This window comes from Callospermophilus lateralis, unplaced genomic scaffold, assembly GCF_048772815.1.
Source record: "Callospermophilus lateralis isolate mCalLat2 unplaced genomic scaffold, mCalLat2.hap1 Scaffold_45, whole genome shotgun sequence".
NCBI classification, from domain to species: domain Eukaryota; kingdom Metazoa; phylum Chordata; class Mammalia; order Rodentia; family Sciuridae; genus Callospermophilus; species Callospermophilus lateralis.
In genome coordinates this window covers 2,772,197-2,799,704 of record NW_027514398.1, presented here as the reverse complement: position 1 = coordinate 2,799,704, position 27,508 = coordinate 2,772,197, and the positions used below count along the sequence as shown (strand labels likewise).

At 33.4% G+C, this 27,508-nt stretch overlaps 1 non-coding gene and 2 pseudogenes across 1 annotated transcript; 2 read left to right on the top strand and 1 right to left on the bottom strand.

The window, feature by feature from the left end:
• The first annotated feature begins 8,326 nt into the window (after nt 1-8,326).
• On the top strand, nt 8,327-27,465 carry LOC143388870 (alpha-1,3-mannosyl-glycoprotein 4-beta-N-acetylglucosaminyltransferase C-like; annotated as a pseudogene).
• On the bottom strand, nt 12,289-12,362 carry Trnaa-ugc (transfer RNA alanine (anticodon UGC)). Its single transcript has one exon. It is a non-coding gene; the product is annotated as a tRNA-Ala (tRNA).
• Nucleotides 22,003-23,741, top strand: LOC143388819 (COP9 signalosome complex subunit 2 pseudogene; annotated as a pseudogene).
• Nucleotides 27,466-27,508: the final 43 nt, after the last annotated feature.

Here is a 27,508-nt window from a genome sequence, read left to right as displayed (position 1 = left end):
AACAGATTGGAGCAGGGGCAGGCTCTTGATAAGGGTGGAGGAAGGGCTCTGAAGGCATTAACTTGTCTCAGAAGACAGTCCTCAACTTCCCAGACAGACTTAAAATTTTCCCTCTTGATCAGACCTGACTTGATTTACCTATCTACCCTGACTACCTGTCTAATTCTGGCTTCAATATCATCAGTGTAATGGGCCAATGTGATATTGTGTAAGTGAAAAGATGATCAAGATCACTGCGCCGTACTTTATGACATATTGCTAAGAATTATTGTAGGTAGGACAGGGCAAATGTATTGCTTACTTTGCTGGCTCAGAGCAAACTACTTCATGGGTAAGTAAGGAGAATAAGGCATTTGCCCTCTCAATACCTTCATACCAGGTACCAAGGGATATGTTAATTTTCTCAAGCACTGAAACCATAACTGGTTCAACAACTGGAGTTGGGGTCATGCATTTGATTACTTTAAAAAAAAATCCACTGTTGTTCTCCTGGATCCATCTGTCTGTGGTTTTGTTTTGGGTTTTTCTATAGGCCAGATAGGAGCATTAAATGAAATTTTGGTATCACTACCCTTGTATTTTTCAAGTCCTTGTTGGTTGTACTAATCTATGACATCTCTCTGGAAAATTGATATTTCCTTTTGAGATATTCTTTTCCTGGACCCAGGCAGTTCTAATGCATCTATTTGTCATTTCTCACTACAATATCCTCATTCCACAGATTGGGCAACCAACATGGCAATCTTTCCAGCTGTTTATATTTCAGTTGTACATTCAACAACTGGGGAAATAATCCCAGTGTGTATTCCAGGACTCATGTGATGAACTGTAATTCAGACTTGACCTAAAATTCTGTTAGTCAGCTTTTTGCTTCAGTGACCAAAATACCTGACAAGAATAATTTTTGGAGGAAGAAAAGTTCATTTGAAGCCCATGGTTTCAGATGTCTCAGTGCATAGTACAATTTTATGGTGAAAAGAAGTGGTGGAAGAAAGCACCTAAAGACACGGGAAGCAGGAAGAGACCTCTGCTCAACAGGTGCAAAATATAAACCCCAAAGACATATCCTCAGTGACTGACCTCCTCCAGCCATACCTACCTACCTATAGTAACCACCACACAACTAATTCATTTAAGTTGTTAATGTACTGATTAGGTTAAGGCTTTAAAACCAATCATTTCACTTCCAAACATTCTTGCATTGTCTCACACATGAGCTTTTAGAACACATCTCAGATCTAAACTGTAACAAACCCCATTTATCACCTTCCTTTTATAAAGAACCTACTATGATTGGTGAGCCAAGGTGATGTCTGCTGTCTCCTAGAATCAGTACCCATTCAAGTCAGTATTAGTAGTCCCTGAAAGATCTGATTATTTTGTCCCAGTGCAAAGTTAACCTAGTAAAAGGCCATAGGTTTCTTTGGGGAAGGCTTGGGAAGAGATGACAGTATACATATTTTGGTTCAGTACTGGAGTTGCTTCTCAGAGGGACTTAGCCTCCCTTTCATTTAAGGGAGTCTGGGTTTTTTAAACTGGCTCAAGTCTAGAAATTGAAAGGCCATGAGGCTCTATTTTTTTATGATTAGAAAGAATTAGAAGCTTGTTTAATTGTCCTGGAAACTTTTTGGTTATACAGATCAAGTAAACATTTGATAATCTTTCTATTTCCTTTCTAGAAATACCACGATGAACTAGTCAATATTGCAGGTCTAGATGTGTCAGATTGGTATAATTGTTGCTTTATTTCTGTTGTTCATTATGGTAACTGTGTATACCTTACCTTTGGTGATTGAGTGTCACTACGTGGTCCCTGCTACCTTTGGATTCAATTATCCCCATTGCATGTAAAACTTACAGTTTAGTGACTAATTCCCACTATAACCTCTGGACTATGAAGAAGAGCAAAAATAAAGTTCCTGAAGGATACTGCCTGTCCCCTTCATAAATCTGTTTCTCAGAGTATTAGTGAAAGGTATACCTTATGAATCCTCCCTGTGCAGATGATTTTTATGTAGCAAATTCACTTTAATATTTCAATCTCTATAAACTTCTGAGTACTTTAATAAACCAAGGGAGATTAGTCATCTCTATCACATTTATGGTGTGCTTTGATCCTTGTTGCTGTCAACCAAACTGTTAGCCACCTTTCTAACTCACTGTGCTGCAGTATTAAATGTAGAATCTCTGCTTAGATGGCCCATCTAAGTCCAGTCTGATCCAACGTTATGTCCATTGCACTGTTTTTCCACATCCTTGATATCTATATACAAACACGTGTCCCTGGATTTCTGCTTGTGTAAAATAGAAAATTCAAGTAGTTCTTTTGGAGTGTAGCGCACTTCATCCTGGGTCACACTCTATACCAAATCTTTAAAGGCCTTCTGGGACTTGAGTCTAGTTATAGGTCTGGAAGTAACTATGAGTAGTGAGAGTGGGTCATGAGAATAGCAAACCGCTCTACCTGACAGCTGCCTCCTGGGAAGCCATTATGTTTCCATAACCAATACACAACTAATCCCCTTGAGCAGAGGTGGAAAAGTCAATAACACTGAAGGAAAGAGAACAGCTGCAGCTGGGGATAAAGAGGCCACTTCTACTGCTTAAAAAATAAATAAATAATAAATCTCAAAAATTTAGGAGTTCAATGTTTCCAGCATCATTGTGATATTCCCAATCATCTCCATCCTAACTTACTGAATCACATTCTCTCTCAATCCATTTTAATATAGTACACATTCTTTGAGGATGAGAGTGCAACTTCCATTGTAGTTCAGCCAGTCCTATGATGAGAACTTATTTTTGCTTTCAACCCTGCAGCTGGTAGAAAAGATTTTCCCTTAGGACACATTCAGAAGATGTGAGCTACTTATATCAAACTGGATCTGGGAATTTGAATCCCTGGGCTCATCCTTTGTCCAGTGACATTAACAGCAACCAACATTATTACATTCTCAGTTACCCACAATATTCAAAAGTATCCTAAACATAGTCACTAACATGGTTGCCTCTTAATTTGTTTGATTAGGACTACCCAATACAGGGAGATGGCTCCATTTTGCATAGCTCTATAAACAATTTAAGAATGGACTGTCAGTTTTCTCTGTATTATTTGAAGTAGAACACACACTTAGCTTGTTTAAGGCTTAACTCCTTCTCGTATGAAACTCTATGTCAGGGGTCTCCAGAGACAGAACCTATAAGAGAAAGATGATCTAGATCCACATATGGATCTACAAATAGGTGATTATTGACAGGGATATGAGAAGGGATTTACTAGGGCAATTATGAAGGCTGAGAAGTCCCACAGTGGGCCATCTGAAAGCACTAGAGAATCCATAGTGTGGAATAATCCAAATCAGAAAGCCTCAGAACCTGAGAAGACACTGGTACAATTCTAAAAGTCCAAAAGCCAAAAAGCCTAGAATTCTGATGCCAAGGGGAAGGAGAAGAAGGGTGTCTTAGCCACACAAGAAAGAAAGGATGAATTCACTTTTCCTCTGCTGGTTTGTTCACTCTGGGCCTTGAGCTGACTGGGTGGTACTGACTCACACTGAGAGTGAAGCTTCCTCGCTGAGTCTGTCAACACATAAGCTGATACAGATACCCTCACAGATGCATCAAAATAACTCTTTATCAATTGTCTAAGAATCTAGCAATATATTAAAGTTGACACTTAAAGTTCATCATCACAATATTTGTCAATCCCTTGTCTTGATTGTGAAAAGAGGAGATATTTTTCTTTCCTTTGAACAACCTAAGTCCATTCTTGTTGGGTTGCCTTCTCTTCACTAAAGACCAACTGAACCATCTTTTGAGACTTTGTTAGTAGAGATATTTGCTGTTGAGTGTGTGTAGTTATAAATTTCATAAGGGAAATTTTGGTGAAAATTAAAAAATTAATATAGAAAACACAGTTTTTTATTTAATAGGGACTCCAAGTGAATGGTTTCTAGACTAGAAGAAGGTTGAGAGGGAGGAAGGATGGATGAGAAAGAGGAAATTTGTAATTTAAAAAAAATCATTCTATGTGCAAAAATAAATATATCACAGAGAATTTCACCTTTATGTATGAGCAGAAAGTCCCAATCAAAAATAATACATGAGCAAAAGAAACATCAGTAAAGGAAAGAGAATGGAGAGGGTCAGAGGAGAGGACAGGTATTGAAATGAAATTCCACACACATAGGATTTTGTAGGGATGAACACAACTACTATGTATAACTATAATTCTCTAATTAAAATAAACACATAGCTTTTGAAGCTAGGAGGACAAATCAAAAACTTACCATCAGATTTAATTTGCAGTAACTCTCTTCTTAGGTTCCCCAAAATATCGTAGGGTTCCCAACTTGCACAGCAGAGAATTTCCTTACTCACCTATAAGGCTGGGGAAAATCTATGCCTCTTATTGGCCAATCTTTCCAAGAGAACCTTGTAAAATTTGGCCCCATGAAGTCAACTTTCATTCTTTATATCAAGTCCTATGCAAATCATTCTCAAATATGACATCATAATCAAAGCCTCAAAAATATAATCATTATTTCCAATTTTATCCTGTTATAAGGAGAAAAGATTTCTATTGAACTTATACAAATAGCCATATTGTCATGAAAGTAAGAATGCTTACTATTTTCCCTTGTAGAGGGATCAGTCAGTGAGAAAGGCTATTTCATTTATATTCACAAAAGTATAATCTACTAATTGTTATAAGTACAAGGAAAGGAGTTCCTTAAATTCAGAAAATACAACATTAAAGAACCAGTTAAGTTTCAAACTAAACCACAGTCCCAAGTAAATCTTTTTCCACTTATTTAGTAATTTTACAAACCGATAGGTTTCTCTATTTGGTTCTGGAAATCCTTACTCAGTTCAGGGGTATGGTCTTAAAGTTAATCACAAGGCCATCATGAAGCATTCTGGCCTGTAACAAATTGAAAATATTTTTTGAGAAGGAAAAGAGTCAAACAATAACTATATCTGAATGACCAAGCCTTAAAATTATCATTATAATATAATCAATAAAGGAATTTGCTTAACAAATTTATTCACTTGTTTACATACAACACTAAATAATAATTGAAATTATGACTGGTGACATTACAACAGGATATATAGTAGACATCCAGGATATTGACACATTACTTGGAATTTCATACAGTTTCTAAATTTCTTTTGTAATAATATTTATACAAATGTTACCTAGGAAATTTTCAAAAGTATCTCTTTTTATTTGGCAGTGTTTTCTTATGCAACGCAAACCAAAAAAAAAAAAAAAAAAATTTAATGTTCTTTCATACTATGAAATAACAATCCTTTAATTTTTCCCTGACCTTCTGGGAAGGCTCAAGATCAGTTTGAGAATAAGATTTTATTTAAGACTTGATTTGAGAAGGGAATGTTGTCAAAAGTGTAAAATATTTTTGTGCTTTTAGAAGTGAAAAATTTCAGTTCTCTTAAGGAATCAAGGATATGAAAAACATTAATGTAAAGGAAGTTATTCTAGGGGACCCCAAATTCTATTGTCTTAGGAAGATTACTTAAAAGGTAAAGAAAAACTTCTACAAATTTTTCTTAAGAGAAAGATTGCCTGGCCTATAGCACAAACCTGTAAGCTCAGCAATTGAGGCAGAAGGATCACAAGTTCAGGGCCAGCCTCAGCAATTTAAGCAAGGCCCTAAACAACTTGGCGAGATACTGTCTCAGAATACAAAATGAAAAGAAAGAGGGCTGGGGATGCTGAGGATGTAGGTCAGTGGTAAAGCACCCCTGGGTTCAATTCTAGGTACTAGGGAAAAAAATTTATAACAACAGGATGATAATTCAAGAAAACCTTTTCATTTTTGCATAGAGAAAAACAACCCCTAAAACAAATTCTAGTTTTGCATTAATACAGTATTGTGATTCTTAAAAGAAGAAATAAAATAAGAAATAACAACATTATGGGCAAATTCAGTCAATTTTACCTAGTTGACCACAAATAAAATTATTTTTCTGCAAACTTCTTGTAACTTCTTTAGCCATTTTCTTTGTCCTACTGTTTTCCTTTTTCTCATTCTGAAACACCCATTTTATTTTAGAAATAGTTTATTCTCTTTTTCCCTTAACAAAAATACATTCTATATTCCTTGTGTACTTTTCTTTATTGTATATTTTGAACTTTTCTTGCACACTCTACAAAAAAGGATTTTTATCTTTATTACTTCTAGTAGTTTTCATTGCTTGATTTGAACATAATTTTTAGCCATTAGTAATTTTTATTTTAACAGCAAATTAGGGAGTAGTTGATTGTGAATTGGGTTTTTTTCATTACCATTCTTCAGCACACTAGCAAATTTTATGAATATACTATTTCTCTATTTCTGATTAAGTTATTCTCCCTTATACTATAATTTTTTCATGTGTCAAAAATAACATGTTTATGAACAGACCCAAACACTTTTAATCTCTCTGTAAAAAGAAGAGGCCAAAACTATATAAATTTAAACTTTTAAATGGATGTTTCAATAACTTCTCTTGCTTAAAATAGTCTAGATATTTAATGAATATCTGTTGCTTAATTTAGCTTAGCATAACTTTTAAAATGCAAATTACCAAAAAGATTTTGGAAGCTGTTTTTCAGCAAACATCAAACATCAAACAAAGCTATCCATTATCTCAAGTTATTTCCCTGTTAACTGTTTTAAAATTACAAGCGTGTTATCAAGGATTCCAAAAGCAAAAGCTGAAAAGGTAAACAATTTGTTTGGGTTTTATTGATGTCCTTGATATACTTATTTTTTACATAAATCACTGACATCAAACAATTCTTTTTTACTGCATCTTGTAAGTTTGATTTTATAATTTTTATAATCATGAACATCTAATAGACATAATATCATCTTATTCAACAAGTAAACTTAAGTAAAAGAAATGTTCATGTTATGCTGATAACACAAAAAGCATGGCTCCTTTGATTAAACTAACAACATTAAAATAGTCTTAATTACCAAAGATATTGTTGACTCATTGAACTTGAAAAGCATTTGAGTTAGTTTCTATATGTCTAGGAGTTCTTGAAATATTTAGCTTAAATAAGCCCTCATCTATCTTTAGCCAATTGGAACAGTAATCCTTTATGGGATTTTATACAGTAACTTGGTAATACCATCTATCTATCTATCTATATATATATATATATATATATATATATATATATATATATATATATATATATATATATATATATATCATGTGTGTAATGTAATAGACAGATGGTACCAGAAGCAGAGCCTGCAAAGATTCAGCTACAAGCCACAGAAGCTGGGGGAGCCATACAATTGTAAAGACAATTGTAAACAGAAAATTTCCAAATTTTGTTATAAAATTTAGCCTTGAGTCAGACAATACCATAATAAACTCTTCTCATTGCTCACATTATATTTTACCCAATTTGTTTGTCTAAGAGCTGTAACAAATTAAGATTACTTCCTCTATATGAGGGTAAAAGCTTTGTACCAATTTTTGTGGAGGAGAACTAAGACCTTCTTTGCCCAGATAGGTTATCTTTGGGAGGATATGACTATATCTGGATTAAATATTTATTTAATTTTCAATTATCTTTATTTTTCTTTCTCAGCCTCATACAATTGCTTTCAAGGGTCCTTGAGTCTCTCAGAGGCACAATGGGAATAGAAATTCTAAAGTTCAAGTGATTAAGGCCTGAAATAAGAAGAAAAAAGTTCTGGCAGGACAGAGGAATGGAGGAAAAAGAGGTTTGAAGAGAAAAGTATCAAATAATTCAAGGAACTGAAGGTAAATTAAAGGAGTTAAAATGAGGAAGAAGTAGTAGAGGCAGTAAGAAGGAGGAGAGCTTAGAGGATCCAGTTTGGGGAGACTTTCTGTTCCCCAAGAACAGCTGAAGTTCCCCTTTATCCTCAGAAAAATCATTTCGAGAAGAAAGGAGTGAACAGAGTCGGTGGAGTATGTAGTCAGCAGGGGTTTGAGAAAGGGGTTTTAGTTGACTGAGAAGTTACCACAGGAGAAAGAAGATCAAATAGAGAGAACAGAGAGACCCCATAGAGAGATGGGCAATTTTCTAGGCTGGGAAATGAGGAAGCAACTTGCCACTTCAAAGAAAAGAGCCAGGAAGACAAACTTCCAACCAGCAGGTACTTTTCAAACTAATGGACTCCAACCCAACTTCTTATAACTGAGAACCCCAGCAGTATAACAACCTGGTTTGTCTGTGGCTCTAACATAGCTCATATAGAATACTCTGAATCTTAAGAATCAAAATCTGTTCTTTACTGTTCCTTAACAGACAGTCATCGGAAGAAGAACTGGCTCAGAAGTTGAAACCATCAATGGATCCCCCATCAATCAGCCAGGAGTAAAGGTAAAGGATCTAAAGTTTGTACTTGGGGTCCTGTGTGAGAAGTCCAGGGATCCAATGACAGATCCTATTTAAGTCACAGCACCAAAATTGTTTAAGAAAACAGTATTTATGATAGTTGCCATGAATTTCAATATGTTAGGGTACACTATTCAAGGGCTTGGGATTTTGCGGTCCAGGAGAAAAACTCTGAACATAACTCCTGGTACTTCCATTTCTCCATTTAACCTTTCTAAACTTCCCTTCAGCTCCTTTAAATCATTTGATATTAATTTGTTCAAGCCCCTCACTGCCCCATTCCTCTATTCTGCCAGAACCTTTTCCTTTCTACTCTAGCCCCTCTGTCACTTGGACTTTAGAATTTCAACTTCCATTGTGGCTTCTGAGAGAGTCTGAACATAACAAGGGAAAGTATGAATTTATCACCAAGGATCAGGATCAGGATTGAATCAATGGATGGAAGATGACTAAAAAGGCAATTGATAAAGGAACCTAACAAATTCTGAAGACAGGCTGGAATGATCAGATAATGCCTGGAGGCTGATGGTGGATGATGAACTTAATTAAATAGTGATTACCATCAGATATGGAGGCAGGGATGGGGGCATTTTGGATAAACTGACTAGACAAGATTCTTGCTAAACTTACCCCTGGCAGACATGACAAAGAATGAAGCTAGTAGGGATAGAGACATCTGACTAAAGTTGGCTAAAAAGAAAACCTTTAACACAAAGAGATAGCAGCACTCTAAAAAAATAATGAAAATGCATCAGTATAACAATATCTTAGATTAACAGTTGAGTGAACAATATATGTTTAAGAAAAAAATAAAATATTTTCACTTATAATATCATTTAACAGGGAAAAATTCATCTCACTGTTCTGTGAAAAGAATCTAACTTCCCTATTTTGCTAAAAGATATGGAACAGTATTCATTCATCTTTTATGCACCAAAATTTGCTTGATAAGATTGTTAGCACACAATGCTGCAGCAGGTATGTAAACAAAAAGGACTGGAGGGAAGTAGATGATATAAAAATGAACTTACTGTATCCAAACCTAATAATGAAACGTATAGCAATTATGAGTCAGATAAGGTTGTCTTCTCTTCAACAAAATTAAGAGCCATCAAATTCTTATTGTGTTGAGTATAATAAGTGTAAGAAGAATCCAGGGAAATGGTAAACAAGAACCGACTGGAAAATTTCAATAATGTTTGTGTTAGCTATCTTTAAATTCTTACTAATATTTCTAATAAAGTTTTCACTATCATTTTCTATTTGAATAAATTATTCATAAAATGACCTAAAATATCATAAAATAAAAATGCTTTGTTAGATCCATAGAGAAGGAATTATTTATTCCTCTTCTATTATCTGTAAGATTTTGTGTAATATTTGTATCATTGTTTTTCCTTAAAAATATATGGGAGAATTTACTCATGAAACCTTATGGACATGGAGTTTTGGAGGTGTTTTTTTACTACAATTACAATTTATTGAATAGATATAGGATTATTATATTTCTTCAATGAACTCTGATGATATCTGTATTTCAAGGATATTACCTATGCTACCATTTTTATTTTTCAAAATACTCCTGTATTGTTTGATATCTGTAGAATTTTTGATGATAATTGTTTTATTCCTGATATTAGTAATTGATTCCTCTAGTTTTATTGTCTCTTGTCTTAGTCTTTGACTTTAAATTTTATCTTCTTTTCTGCTTACCTTTGGCCTAATTTCCTTTTTCGAAAGCTTACATTGGGATTAGTTTGCACTTGTTTTTCACATTTCTTGAGAAATGAGAAATTCTGGTAAGCCAGAAAAGTTACCTTAGACATTTCTTCTTCTCTATGAAAGCATTTAATGTTATAAATTTCTCTTCAAGCCTTTTGCTGCCTGCCTCGCATACATTTTATGTTATGTGTTTCAATTTTATTTGGTTCAATATATTTTTCTAATATCTTCTTTGAAATATTCTTGGACATGTGGGATGTTCAATAGTGTGTTGTTTACTTTTCAAGAACTTGGAATTTGTCTGCATCTTTCTAATAAACTTCTCTTGGTTGTCAGTGAACATATTTTGTATACAATTTCAATGCCATGTCTTTATGGCCCAAACTGTTCTGTCTTGACAGATGTTCTCCATGCATCTGAAAAGAATTTGTATTCTGCTCTTGCTGGGTAGAATGTTCTATGAAGGTCAATTTGATCAATTTATTTGACAGTGTTGTAGGTATCATCTATAGTTACTGATATTCTATTTACTAATATTCAGTCAGTTACTGAGGGTTAAATACTGAAATCTCTCAATCAAATTTGAGTGTATTTCTCCTTTCACTTAACAATTTTTGCTTCATTTATTCTGAAACTCATGTTTGGTTCTTGCACGTTTAGGATAGTTATGGTCTTTTTGACAATTGATGCCTTCATCTATTATTAAATGTTTACTGTTGATGTTATTAATATCTCACTCCGGCTTTGTTTGATTAATGCTTGCATACTTTATCTTTTCCTTTTCCTCTATTATTAACTTACCTGGCATCTTTATACTTAAAGCAAATTTGCCATAGACAGCCATATAAAGTTATCTATTATTGCCTAAGAAACTACATTAAAACTTGAGTGGCTGAAAACATTTATTGTCTCATTGGTTTTGTGGATCAGGAATTTTGGAGCTCTTTGATGGGATTTTTTTTCCTCTCTCTCTCTCTTTGCTTAATTTTGTCTTATTTCCACCACTGTATCTTCAATAGTTCATCTTTACACCCGCTCTTCCTTATTTGTACTTAATACTAGCAAGTATATTGGCTTTTTAGATATTATGTGTTTTTCATTTAATAAGCTCAAGTTTTTAATATCCTTCATTTCTCAATTCTTGCCAACAACCCACACTGATGAGATAAACTGGATTTAAAAGAGCTGGCTCTGACATTAAGCTAAGAAAGCAGCGAAAAAGCACAGGGCACAGAAGTAATTTTTATACCTAGGGAGGGACAGCTCAGTGACTTTAAGGGTCAGCTTTCACACAGGAAAGAGCTCTGGAAAAGAGAGCCTGCACCCAGAATCTCTTTATTTTTATATGGGAACTCACAAAGGAGTTTAGATAGAATGTTCTTCACCAAATAAGGCAGGGGATAAAGTTTCAAGGGTGAAGTCCTGCTTCCTAATGTCTTGTGGTCAGCAGATTGATTGACATCTTGGCAAGTCACACCCATCTCAGGTGCTGTGTGGGATCACAGGCAGAGCTAAAGAGAAGGCACACTTGCATCACACAGCCCAGCTATCGCCAGGCCTGTCCCCTCACATGGCTACTATGTGCATAGTTCACACACACAGCCCATGGATGGCTCATGATTCTACAATTTTTGTTTTACTACATCTTACTCCTAGGGGATTAAGGACATGATAATGATAATAGTTTTAATACTATCTTCTTTTAATTTTAATTCTACCATTTAATTTTAATTCTGTCATTTGTTGATTTTTTTTTAATGGTTTTATTGTAGCTATGGATTATATATATTGTCCTTTACATACCTGGTAATTTACAACCCCTGGGTGAATTCTAAATATTTTGAATTTATATTCTTAAGTTCCAATGATTTTATATAGTGTAAAGAGTGCTGTAATTTTTGTTTGTTTGTTTGTTTTTTATTTTTGTACTGAGGATTGAACCCAGAGGAGTTTTACCACTAAGCTACATGCCCAGTTCATTTTTATTTTTTCATTTTTTAAATTTTGAGACAGGGACCTGTTTGGTTGCTGACCTCAAACTTAGGATCCTCCTACCTCAGCCTTCTCAGTCACTGGAGTTACAGGTGTGCACCACCAGGCTGGCAACAGTACTATACTTTCTAGTGACATGGACTGAGTCTTACTGGATCATCTGATGCTAGCTTTTTTTCCCTCTGTGGTGCTGGGGATTGAACCCAGGACCTTGTGCATGCAAGGCAAGCACTCTACCAACTGAGCTACATCCCCAGCCCTGATGTTAGCTTTTAAGCATATGTTAGAATAGTCCTGAAACAACTAATTCCGCCCCAATATTAGAATGATAAGCATCTGGACTATTCTTAATGTCCCACTATTCCTCAGATCTGTGCAGCTAGTGAACTTGGCTGATAGGTTAACCATATTATTGCCAACCCTTTTTAGGCTTCAAGAACTTCTGAGGCCTGCTGCTTTTTCATGGTTCTGTCTCTAGCCTTATGTAATTTCACCACACACATGACAGTGTTGAGGATAAAGAGGCCTTCTGCAGAATTCTGCCTCTTTTATTTAAGTTCCTCCCACTAAATATTCTGCCCTTCACATTCTAAATACCATTCTCTCCCTAAACTCATCTCTGTCTCAAGTCAGCAGGATCTCTGGCTTCTGTTTGGATTACTCTCCCTAACCTACCTTTTGGAAACTGCCTCCTTGCACTACACTAGAGAAATCAAGCAGCTTGCTTATGTGTTTGCTTTCCTTTCTTTCAGGTATAATGCCCTGTGTTGATCATTGGTCAATATTTGAAAATATCCACCATCATTAGGGATAAACATTGTTCTCTTAGAAATGCAGGGTAGAACATTAATATTTTTAATTTCCAATTTTGAAGGTCAGAAGACGGGCAGATATTACCTTCACTGTGGCAAATTCAGTTTCCTATTTTTCATTTCTCTTTTTAGCATTATCACCATTTCATCATGAATTTATATTTATCAGTATTTTACTATCAATCATAGTCATATTTTTAATCATCATTGTTCCCAAATTTTCTCAATGGAAGTGTCTTCACATTTGTTTTCTATGTCCTCAAGATACATTCCACCTCCCCTAAGAGCATCCTTGCTTTGTGGCACAACTAAAAGATGACCTAAAGGAAGGGTTTAGATATGCTTATTAGCTTCCTTGATTTTTTTTTTTACTATGATGTAATCCAGTGTGGTTTGTTTAATGTGTGATACATATTTTGGTCTGTCTTCTGATGTTTTTCTTGCTTTTTGGGCTTCTAATCCCATTCTGCTTGTCCTGGGTGTTAATATTTTTGCTTTTATATGAATTGAAGCTCATGCTACTGTCTTCTAGTTATCCTGAGAGTGTGACTATGGAAGGTTTAGATGTGCTTTATGTTGCTGTAAGCTGATTTTGGAGTATAGGGCTATTAAGTGGCTGCCATGATTCTCTAAGCACTTTAGGAATTTTTCTTTGTAATCTAGAATTACATCTTTGAGATTTGTTGTTGTTTTGTTGTATTTTGCATTCTGGGGGACAAAAATGAAGACTCTCCCCACAAAGCATCATTTTTAATACTTCTGAGACTGGAATATCATCTATCACTCAATTACTCATATTTTTTGTGTGCTTGTGTATATATCTGTACACATCTCTCTCCCCCCTTGTCTTTCTCTCTCACTTTTCTTCTCTCTCTCTCTCTCTCTCTCTCTCTCTCTCTCCCCACATACACACACACACACACACACACACACACACACACAACGTAAAAGAAGTAACCCTTGAGAAAAATACAAATGAAGGAAAGGAATGGTTAATACATATAACATTTCCTTTTCAGAATTCCATTCTTCATGTTCGTTAAGCCTTTATTCCAATTCCTAATATTTTTTACTTTATAAGAAATTCATAAATTCTTTCTTGATCAGTTCATCAAAGAGATGTTATTTGCCTGTTGTCTTCTAGGTTTAGATCTAAGGATCTAGGATCTGGCCTCTTTTTTTTCCTGAAGTCCTTCTTATACATAAGTACTTCATCTTAAAAATGAACCCAGATAGACTACATAGCCACATAGCACCATTTACAGATTATCTTTCTGTTGATTTTAGACAAAATACAATTCTGCTGACATGACAGGATCATTCCATGTTGTATACATGCATTGTATTATAATATTGTACACCATCAAAAATACCAATATTGTATGTTGCTTAAATGTACTTCCACTAGTCTGTAGATCCTTCCAGATGTGTTTGTTCTTTTAAAATCCACAGTCAATAATCTAATGAATAATTTTTATAGTCTATCACAAAATTTAGGAATGAAATGCAAAAAAATATTAGCTTTCCAATAGTTTTGTAATCTCATTTTGCTTTTGTAAAGTCCATGAATTATTCCAAATAGTCAACCTGCCAGTTAGATCAAACAAAGCAAGGTAGATATCCTATTCCAGGATTTATAATTATTTAAGGAGAAACTTTTGAAAAACACAAAAATTTTAACTCAGAAGTTCTCAATACGTATATGGACCTGTCCCTAACTTGTGGCTTCTCTTTGTTCAGATTCCCACTGAGAATTTTTAGTGCCTCTTATTCTGAGACCCATATTTATGATTTCTTCCATTTTCATTACAATGTAAGTTAGGAGTTAGATTTTACCTTAATTCTATACCTCATTGATAACAATTGACATGTTTTTCTCTCTTTTATTTTTTGTTTTGTTTCTCATTGAAGGGCCTGTTTTATCTAACATTATTACTGCCAAAATTCATTTTTCAATCAATAATTTTAAGATTTTTTTTCATTTTGAATTATTCTACATAAATATAAATCAGTGCACTGACCTTAAGGTATCTGTGTCACAATATATAATCCATATAATGGTATATGTCAGCACTATGCATAAAACTTTAAATGAAACTTTAGTTCAAATATGTGAAGAGTGAGACTCTGTAAAGACTTTATTTCATACAGATATGAAATAAATAAATATACATGTGTATGTATTTTTATATATATTATATATATATATATATATATATATATATATATATATATATATATGCAATATTTATATCCAAAAGTAAATGTTAGTAATCTGTGCCTCTTTTCTATAGGAGAGAATGTTTAAATTTTATCAGATGAAACAGACTTTTCAAATACTGGATAAAATGAGATGCTTGCGAAAACGTTCTACAGTGTCATTCTTGGGAGTTCTTGTCATTTTCCTCCTATTTATGAATTTGTACATTGAAGATAGCTATGTTCTGGTAAGTTATAGAGGTTGATTATTTTTTGTTCGAAATAAAGCATATGTCAAGCTAAATTGGCATAATTGTAAGCTAAATTGAATCCTCTGCTGGATAGGTAGACTTAGCTTAAGCAAAATTATAATATATATATTTACTACCTAGAGATTTTTTTTCTATAAATCATAATTTTTCAATATTATACTTGTTTTAACTTATGTTGCATTAATCTATTTAATACTGTATATATTGTGTTTCAAATGTCTATCTAATTACAAAGGAATTATTTATCATTATTATGCTGAGTTAATAAGGACTATAATTTGAAATATATAAAATAAAGTTTGCTTCACAAGTATTATTCCTTACTTTCTCTACTTTTCTTATTGAAATTTTATTGTCTAGATAAAAATAGTATCTAATTGTGCTATTTTGTTTGTGTAATATTTTGTTATAATATTTTTGTTACTTTTGGATTTTGAATAGCTCTAAATGGCCACCATTATATATATAAAGATCTCAAGTGATGAACGTATTATGTGGAAATTATTCAGTGGTTAAAAATATATAATAAAAGTCAGTATATAAGAATATACCAATTTGTTTTATGCAAAATATATAAAATAGAGAGTTTATTCTGGCTAATAGTGAGAAATTAGTTTGTATTTTTCTTATTTTACTTATGGTTATAAATGTCACATAATTTCATATCTTTTGATAATAATAAGAACATTGTTGTTTATTCAATTTTTTTCAACTAAGCCTAAGATATCTGCCCTAATTTTTATTTTGTTATTACTATTTGCATATTTCAGAAAATCAAGTCCTTTGCACTCACAGGGACTAAATAGTATTGTAGCAAGAAAGATTATAACAATAATCATAAAAAGCATTCCCAATAAAATGTCTTATTGTATTGAGCATGATTCATTAATTATGTACTCTTTGCCAGATAGTATACTATATCTTATGAATCCACCATAAAATCTTAGTACAGATTCTTTTAGTAGGTTCTCTGTAAAACATCTCATTTCCTTTAACTCTGTATTTTTTATAATGAAATTCTGCCAGAATCCTAGCTCTTGACATTTGGCCAGATTTTTTTGTCATCAAGCAAAGATCCTGATTTTTTAGACTCTTCATTCAACTATCCATGATCAATTGACAATATAGTGGAAATCACCAGAGATTGAAAAAATTTGACTAGACATCATTTATACAAGCATAGAAAATTGAATAAACTTTCTAGTTATGTGAATTTGGGAATTTTTTTAACCTGACTCAAGTTTATGAGAATATAATAAAGTTCATGTGATCTAGCTATATTTTCTTGATAGAATTTAAGATGATAAATTAACTAAAGTGTCTCCTAATAATGATTCAGTTTTTTAATGAAAATTAATTGCATTTTTGCCTACTGTTAAAAGTATATCAAATTTTATAAATCAAGAACATGCTATTGATTGGAGTTTACTATATTTAATGACTTTTTATGTTTATAAGAGAATTTCAAGTGCATTTCTTATCTTTCATTTTGACATCTCCATAAGACCAGTAATATGGAACATATACCACTTTTTGTAACAGAATCTCTATAAACTCATAATTTCATGTAAGAAATAATAATATAATATTTATCAATAATAAAAATCAAATGCTATTGCCCTGTTTTGTGAATTTTTACAGTCTACTGTAAACATTGATTCTAGCCTGCCAATGTGAAAAATAAGATTTATGGAAATAACTCTTCTACTAGAGTACTTTTTCAATGCAATTTCTTTGACTATATTGAGTATGTATTTAGTTATATTTACAAATTAATCCATGTGCAAAGAAGAGATATATTTCTCAGATTTGAAAATGATTATCAAAAACAAAACAGAAAGATAATTTTTAAATATTTATGTTAAGTCAGAAACAATGAACAATGAATTAATTGTGATCTTTAAATATCAGCACCCCTCCTTATTATAAATTCAATGATAACATTTTTGTTATTTAATTTTTTTAGTTTATCATATGATTTCTAAGTAAATTTCATTTTGAGCTCGCTTAATAAATATTTGAAACATCCAATCACTAATATTAAATTTCATTTAAGATAGTCTTCTGAAAATGTATAATATCTATGGAAATCTGACTACTTTCAAAATTATACTGTGGTTCTTTTTTAATACTTCTTTCTTTTGACTTTTTCATCTGAGTTTCATTTTTAAAATGCTAGCCTTGACCTCATGATTCTGTAATTATACCATTTCCTAACCATAAATTTTAGGAGATCTTTTTATTATTATTATTATTATTATGGTCTCCTTTTATTGCTGGAAAATAATTCTTGCAATTCAGAGGAATCAAATGAAGAGTTAGAAGTAGTAAGGTTGCTGGAGTTACTCAGCACATTATACTCTGCTCTTTTTGCTAGAAAATCCAGCTGTGGACTGAAATAGTAGGAATATTAACAGTTTAGTATATTAGCTTATGTATTAGAGACATATGACTTTCAGTGGGAAAGGAAGCTGAGCTCAGTGGAAGAGACAAGTAGAAGCTAAGTAGAAGAGAAGCTGCATGCCCAATCAACTTAGCCTCTTGGCTGTGAGCATCTTCAAAGTAGCCACTAGGGTATATATTTAGTCTGTAGCTAGTCCATTGAATTTCATAACCATCCAGAAAATGATTGTCATAAAACTTTGTCTTATTACTGAGAAACACACTATAGCATAGTAACTACAGAAAGAAGGTATCCAGGGACAGCCTGGCTGTTCAGTTAGATGCCTCTGGAAGCAACCAACAAGGCTGACTCAGGTGAAAGGTGCATTATTTATTTATGCTGAAAAGTGTAAAGAAGGTTGTACTTGAGAATTTAATTAAGTACTTTCATATCAGTTCCATTGCATTTTATATTCTGTTATGTCCTTCAATCAAAATGAATGTATTCCATCTTATCAGAGAAAAGGCTGAGATTTTTACACTTTCAGGACAGAATTCTTAAAGAGATATTAAATCCTGCAGTTTCTTTAGAATGTAACATCTCATAAGAACAAAATGATGATGTGAATTCGGTACTGTGACTACTGTGATTTTTATAGAAATTTCTTCTACACTCTATTGATTATATACACTGTTACATTGCTATTAAAGCAGTTCATACTAAACTGAGTCCATAGATACTTCTTGGCCACTTTTAATTTTGTTTATTTTCGTCTAAGGATTTTCATAGGTTTGCTTATGGATATGTGAAAATATTTATGTGTAAATAACTTAAAATGATCATAGATCAATGGATGTTGAATTGATATATTTAGCACGTAAGGTTTAATTTCAGGTATTTTGGAAGTCTAAAGCTTTTGTAGATGGCAAATCCATTATAAATCTTTTAAAGATCAAGTGTTTTCTTTATCCAAATTATCAAGGCAATATAAGATATAAAAATGCAGTATTAAAGGCCAAATGTAGATTCACAACATAATTGGATATGCAGAGAATATATTTAGAATTAATATTGATTTAATAAGGTCCATATAAAAAGACCTTTTAACTCCCTAGTCATACTTTATTCTCTTTTATTTTTATTCCAAGAAAAGTCCAGTCTGGCCAGACTTAAAATGTGAGCTAATCATCTTTTTCACATTTCAGTTTGAGACAAAGTATTGAATGTTCTCATCAAGGTAAAACTTGTATTTGAATCTTGTCCAATCTTTTAGAACAGAGGTTTAATTAAAGTTTTATTGACCACAGACAGGTAATATCAAGACTGAAGTTATTTAATGCATCGACTTTCTCTGCTTGATGACTTACACATAATTGGCCTTACATCCTGTACTGAATATTAGAAATAGACCCATAAAATGACACACCTTACCATAAAAAATTCTCCTTAATTAGGTTGCCCCAAAACATATATTAATAAACCATATACCCAAGCCAAACAAGTCATTGTTTTGCTAATAATGTTTAATCAATAAAGACTGATCAACTATGAGTTAAATAATCAATATTTGCCATTGAACTCATACCAAAGAAATGGAGGCAATTAATGGATAACAAGACATATTTTAAACTGAAAGTCAATATTTTCATACACTTTCATAAGACTTTCTGAAGATTTAATAAAATTTAGTCCACTATCATGTGTAAAAATGATCTTAAATATTGAAAAAGTATACTTACAGAATACCACACACACAAAAAAAAACAAACACATGTGCCCTCCCATACACACAAGCAAAACTATCATAAGACTAGTATAAGGTTTGAACACAAATTCTTGACTTGGTAAAAATGTGTTCTTATTGAGGTTACTTAAAGACAATTGAAAAAATTTAAAAAAATTAAAACACACTACTATATCATGAGGACTTCAGTGGGCTGTTCTCAACATCTTTTAATTACAGCGGCCATATAAGTAACTTATTAAAACTCCTTACTTAATAAATTATGCAAAATCCATTGGTTGTGTCTATGTTTGCATCTTCCTAATTATTCCTAAAGTTTTACAATCATAGGCATTATATGTGGTCTTTAATTTGAGATTGTTTAAGAAAGAATATTTTACAGGATGATATAGGAGACAAGAAAAAATCGATTTATTATGGCTCAAATATGGAAACTCTGTGGTAACTGGCCTCAGATGAAACTAAAATAGATTACCATTGAATTTTTAGATTGGGGATTATTATAAAAATTTTGAATTCTAACATAAAGGTACTTGGAATTTTCTTTCCTTTTTTAAAAATATTTTTTAGTTGTAGATGGATACAATATCTTTATTTTTATTTTTTAATTCTTATGTGGTACTGGGGACTGAACCCAGGGCCTCACACATGCAAGGCAAGTGCTCTACCACTGAGCTCCAACCCCAACCCGGCACTGGGAATTTTCATGTAGATACTTGCTTATCAAGAGAATACCATTATTTTTGTGTACACTATAGAGAAGCAAATGAACTGTAATATAAAGAATGGAATAGAGGAGAGAGAAACTGAAACAAAGGCTGTAGTAGGAAATCAGTAGAGTGATGGTGGTCTTCAGCCTCTGAGTCCAGTGATTGAGATTTATCTAATGTTCTATGTTGTTGATAGTACCCATATCTTCATGGTGTAAGAAGAAAATTTAATACATGACCCTCTGTATTATTTATTTTTCTTGCCTCTTCCTTGACATTTAGGAGAGTGACAACCAGCTCATAAGGGAAACATCCACACATCAACTAAACTCAGAGCGCTATGTTCATACTTTCAAGGATTTATCTAATTTCTCAGGGGCCATAAATGTCACCTATCGCTACCTAGCTGCCACACCTTTACAAAGAAAATGTAAGTATCCTTAGACTTTTAAATTAAAGGATACATGAAATACTTTGTGAAAAATAATGTCTCATTTGTATAGCAATAGATGTTTGAGATTTATTAATTCAATATATATTTTGATAAGAACTTCAGTGTATCACAACTTGCAATTTTGTCACTGACCAAATTCCACTAATAATGAAAAAATTGTGTCTAATTTTAATGTGAACTTTTTGGCAGTCTGATACAGGATGGTATATGACACAAGGAAAAGATGACTTACTTTAAATTTTTAAAGTTAACTTTAAAACTTAACTATTTCTGTGTTGTTCTATTTTCAAATTTTCATAGTTTAGTTTTATGACTTGCCACCAGTTTGAATTGCCTTTTAAACCACGAACTGAGTAGCTAAAAAAAAAAAAATTGTTATTTCATGGTTCTGGAGGCTGGAAGTTGAAATCAGTTTACTGGAAGACCCACAGTCCCTCTGCCCACTCTAAGGAAAAATCTACCAACCTACATGGCTTATCAACCTACATGAACCTACCAGCTGAGGTTCATGTGTATAAAAACAAAGAAATTTTTGAGGACGATCAATATGAGGATGATCACCAGGGGAGGCGGACAAATTATAGCCATCTAAAATAAGTGTTCACTTAAAGTGGCATGAGAAGGGTGTGGGATATTAATGATGAAAAAGAACGAAGGAGGAGGTTATAGCCCCCATTGATGGTTATTGTTACAATGGTTGACAATAACAACACAACATTTCGATTGTTAATTAGTCACTGATGTTATACATTCCATATAAGAAAGAAAAGGGCTCCAGCATGGGGGAGGGGAGGGTAAAGGAGGCCGAGTAGGGGGTCCCAAGCCTTTACGCTACTAGTCCAAACGCCTTCTTGGTTTACACCGACGCCCCGGCCCGGCGTCCGGTTCTCGGTTCTCGATGCCTCCTACCTCCTCCACCGTGCGAGCCGCCTCGGGGACAGCGCAGCGGTCTAGGCCCTACCTTTCCGCTTTGGGGCCCAGCATTCCGAGCCCTTCTTCACACTGACCTGAGCGGGTGCGAAAAACCCGGAGAAGATCTGAAAACTGGCGGGGGCGATACTGGCCCAGCCCCGAACGCGAAACGCTGCTTGCTACCTTCCTGGAAACAGCTTAAATACTTTTGTCCGGGGTCAGTTTTGGTCAAAAGTAGGGGTACAGTGAAGAATTCAGAGCAAGGATAGCTGAAAAAAAAAAGTTGAACTACTTTTTCAGTTCTTGAAAGAGAAAGCTGGAGTAGGGGAATACTCTGAAGATAGTAACTCTGAGCCAAATGTGGATTTGGAAAATCAATACTATAATTCCAAAGCGTTAAAAGAAGATGACCCCAAAGCAGCATTAAGCAGCTTCCAAAAGGTTTTGGAACTTGAAGGTGAAAAGGGAGAGTGGGGATTTAAAGCACTGAAACAAATGATTAAGATTAACTTCAAGTTGACAAACTTTCCAGAAATGATGAATAGATATAAACAACTATTGACCTATATTCGGAGTGCAGTCACAAGAAATTATTTTGAAAAATCCATTAATTCTATTCTTGATTATATATCCACTTCTAAACAGATGGATTTACTGCAGGAATTCTATGAAACAACACTGGAAGCTTTGAAAGATGCTAAGAATGATAGACTGTGGTTTAAAACAAACACAAAGCTTGGGAAATTATATTTAGAACGAGAGGAATATGGAAAGCTTCAAAAGATTTTACGTCAGTTACATCAGTCATGCCAGACTGATGATGGAGAAGATGACCTGAAAAAAGGTACACACTTATTAGAAATTTATGCTTTGGAAATTCAAATGTACACAGCACAGAAAAATAACAAAAAACTTAAAGCACTCTATGAACAGTCACTTCACATCAAGTCTGCCATCCCTCATCCACTGATCATGGGAGTTATCAGAGAATGTGGTGGTAAAATGCACTTGAGAGAAGGTGAATTTGAAAAGGCACACACTGATTTTTTTGAAGCCTTCAAGAATTATGATGAATCAGGAAGTCCCAGACGAACTACTTGCTTAAAATATTTGGTCTTAGCAAACATGCTAATGAAATCGGGTATAAATCCATTTGACTCACAGGAGGCCAAGCCTTACAAAAATGATCCAGAAATTCTAGCAATGACGAATTTAGTAAGTGCCTATCAGAATAATGACATCACTGAATTTGAAAAGATTCTGAAAACAAATCACAGCAACATCATGGATGATCCTTTCATAAGAGAACATATTGAAGAGCTTTTACGAAACATCAGAACACAAGTGCTCATAAAATTAATTAAGCCTTACTCAAGAATACATATTCCTTTTATTTCTAAGGAGTTAAACATAGATGTAGCTGATGTGGAAAGCTTGCTGGTGCAGTGCATATTGGATAACACTATTCATGGCCGAATTGATCAAGTCAACCAACTTCTTGAACTGGATCATCAGAAGAGGGGTGGAGCACGATATACTGCACTAGATAAATGGACCAACCAACTAAATTCTCTCAACCAGGCTGTAGTCAGTAAACTGGCTTAACAGAGAACAAGCTTTTACAGACGTACTTAAGGCAACAGTGCAGAGATGTAATCCTTAAAAGAACTGGGAATGGCAAAACTACTGTCGGTTGATGTGTCCTGAAAATTATTGGAGTTATGGCAGAAGTGCTTTTTTGATCAACTGGTTTGTGTTTTGCTGCTGCATTTATCCCAAGAAAAACAGCTTTAATCTCCAGAAGAAAACCAAAATACCATGGGATTTATGCTGTATTGACATCTTGCCCTAAACATACAACATCATAGTAATTTGTCATGGGCAACATGACCAGAGAGAAGATTTTTGTCATGATTTTAAATACACTGACACGCTACTGTTGGTTAAATTTAAACATGTTTTACCTGCAGAAATTCTCTCACAAATAACCTGCAATAACTTGAAATGCATACCCTTTTGAACACTTCCTTTTCTCATGTATAAATGAAAATGTTTGCTGCATTTTGCAAAATGTCAATTCTCCAAAAATGTGTCCGTATATTTCTGTACCTGCAGTGTAGTAAAGGTTTAGATAAAACCCCATAATTATAGTGGCATACTGTCACTTAGGTTTCAAGCAGCAAAATAAACAGTGCAGCTCAGAAATTATTAAAAAAAAAAAAAAGAAAGAAAAGGTTTTCACTGTGGCTATTTATTGTTTTTATGGAGTCAAAAGTTTGCCACTCTGGGTCTGAACGACCTGACTATCATCTCTTGCATCATGTTTCCCAGTGCTAATGAATTCTGTGTGTGACATTTTGAATTATTTCTCAAATCCTTCTTAGGTTCTTCCATCTTGTGGTGGCTGCTGGCATTATATTACTTGTGGCAATGATAATTCCTGCCTCCATTATCATTGACCTCCTTCCTTTATTCTCTCTGTATCCTCTCCTCTTCTTATAATGATACGATTTACTGAATTCAGGGCATACCCCTAAATGTGAGATTTATTTCATCTTAAGATTTATAACTAATAATTTCTGCACATATATTTTTCCCAATAAGGTCACATTCTCAGGTTTTATGTAGACATGAATTCTTAGAGTAAACTTTTCATCCCTCTGTAACATGAGAAAAAATATTTGAAATTAAGAAATTGTATACTATATTTCATAGATTCCAAGACATCATCATTTATAAAAAGTACCTTATCTGATGGTGTCCCATTAATGTATCTGATTAATGGACCCTGTAAACATAAGCATTATCAATTACATATATATATATATATATATATATATATATATATATATATATATATATACATATATATGTATATATATTTAGTTAGTTAGTTAGTTGTAGTCAGACACAATACCTTTATTTTATTTATTTACTTTTATGTGGTGTTGAAGATCAAACCCAGCACTTTGCACATGCTCAGTGAGCACTCTACTGCTGAGCCACAACTCTAGCCCCAGCATTATCAATTTTAATTATGAGACACCATCAACTTACTATTTAAATGTTTTGGTATGAAAAAATACAAATTTAAAATCAATGAAACACAGAGACATCATGACATTTTAAGAGATTATATGGAGACCACAAAAAGTTTTGTTTCCCTTTTAAGAACTTTTTTATGCAAGGGAGTTTGAGATAATCAACTTGAAGAAATTGGTAAGTTAATTTAGGTTTAATTTAGATCTCTTTTCTTTTCAATTCTCCAGTTCAAATGTCTAGTCTTCTTCGGCTTTCATTTAACTGCCCAAGACTGCCATGATTCTTTTATCCCCAGGTGTCACACCACCTCTGTCTAAGCTTTACCAACTCCCCTTTTCCGGTTTAATTTACTAATGACTGTTTGCACAAATACCACCTGCTTTGTACTAAAAAGGCAATATAACAGAGCGTAAGAGAGGGGCAGTTGAATCCTGACATCACAACACTTACTAAGTGTAAGTACAGTTTGAATGAGCTGCCTCATCACACAGGTCCTGCTTTCCTTTATGTAAAGCAGAATGATGGCAATAACTATCCTGTCCCAAAAGACTGCTGTAAACACTGAAGATGCATAATGAAGTTAAAAGTGCATAGACTCTTGCCTCTGATGTACAAAAGCTTTCATAAGTGTTGGCTAGTATTGGATCTTAATGAAATGTGGTGACTTAAAGTTTAATAATGGTATCATGTGACATATATGTGTTTCAGTAGAAGTCAGAGTTTTAAGCCCACGTAATTACACAAAATGTGTAAGTCTCAACTTATATAATAGACTAATATGAAAGGTCTAACCTGGAAGAGTTTTTTTTTAATATTATACAAATTATATCATGTAGGTGTCTATGTGAAATCAATAATTTTGGTGCATATTAACATTTCCTCATTTTCTAAATGGTAGTTCAAAAATTTTATTCACTGAGTTATGTGAGAATGAATTCTTTAAAAAGTGAAAATGTTTCAATAGAAAGACATGTAACACTTCTTAGTGGTGAACTGTCTTTTCTTGGAGTTTTTTTTTTTTTTAATCCCTAAAAATATCCTGTCTCTACTTCTAGATTTTAAATGTCTGAATAACTTTATTTAATCAAAATTTTTATAATTTGTGTCTCAAAATTAAGAAAACAATAATGTTCACGTCCTGGAACCACGTGCCATACAGTTGAACGTTGATAAGTTTTTCAAATATATCAACGATATTGCCTATTTTCTAATTAACCTTCTATGTAAATTTCAAAATAACATTGTGAAGTTTACTTATGAATTCTTCTAGTGTAGGAAAATGATCAAAGTGAAAATATGTGACATGCCCTGTGAAAAATTTAAAGACAATTAAAATAATGTGTTGCTCTTATTTTTCTTTTCTACTTGAGACTACTTTATGAGTCTCAATTGTGAATTCTCTTTCCTTTTTGTAGATTTTTGAAAATATAATTTGTATATTAGGTAAACATTTCTCTCTTCTCTAATGGGCACATATGAGAACAGTAAGCTTTAGAACACTTTAAACCTTTCTTCTGAATTTCATAAACAAGTGATCAAAACTGTAGGGCCCATATATCATTATTCTTAAGATGCATTTATTTTCAGTGGAAAATTTCAAAGAAATACTATAGGCAAATATTTTCTCCTTTTTTTCTGTTATTCAGAACCCTTTTCACATTGTCTTCCTTCTGAATTCTTTTGTTTAGGGTATCTTACCATTGGACTTTCATCAGGGAAACGAAAAAAAGGCAACTATTTACTTGAGACAATCAAGTCAATTTTTGAGCAATCCAGCTATGAAGAGGTGAAGGAAATTTCAGTAGTAGTTCATCTGGCGGACTTTAATTCATCCTGGCGTGATGTCATGGTCCAGGATATTACACAAAAGTTTGCCCATCATATCATTGCAGGAAGATTAATGGTTATACATGCTCCTGAAGAATATTACCCAATCTTGGATGGTCTTAAAAGAAATTACAATGATCCAGAAGATAGAGTCAAATTTCGTTCCAAGCAAAATGTAGATTATGCTTTTTTGCTTAATTTTTTGTGCCAATACTTCATATTATTATGTAATGCTTGAAGATGATGTCCGATGTTCCAAAAATTTCTTAACTGCCATCAAGAAAGTCATTGCATCCTTAGAAGGAACTTACTGGGTAACTCTTGAGTTCTCTAAGCTTGGCTACATTGGTAAACTTTATCATTCTCATGATCTCCCATGCTTGGCACATTTTTTATTAATGTTTTATCAAGAAATGCCTTGTGATTGGCTGTTGACTCATTTTAGAGGTCTGTTGGCTCAGAAAAATGTGATCCGGTTTAAACCATCTCTCTTTTAGCACATGGGTTATTATTCCTCATATAAAGGAACTGAGAATAAGCTGAAGGATGATGATTTTGAATAGGACTCATTTGACATTCCTGATAACCCCCCTGCAAGTCTGTACACCAACATGAATGTGTTTGAAAATTATGAAGCAAGCAAAGCTTACAGTATTGTTGATGAGTACTTTTGGGGAAAACCACCTTCAACAGGAGATATCTTTCTTATTGTTTTTGAAAATCCAACTATAATCAAAAAAATTAAAGTGAATACTGGGACAGAAGATTGGCAAAATGACATTTTGCATCATGGAGTCCTTGATGTTGGGGAAAAAGTTATACTTACCAAACAAATAAAACGTTGTGATTCTTACTTAAGACTAGGGGAATTCAAAAATGGAAACTTTGAAATGTCAGATGTGAATCAAAAAATTCCATTTGATATACACTGTATGAGGATATGTGTTACCAAAACACAAAAGGAGTGGCTGATTATTAGAAGCATTAGCATTTGGACTTCTTAGCCAATTAAATCAGTATGTTCACTTGCTGAAATAGTTCTTTCTG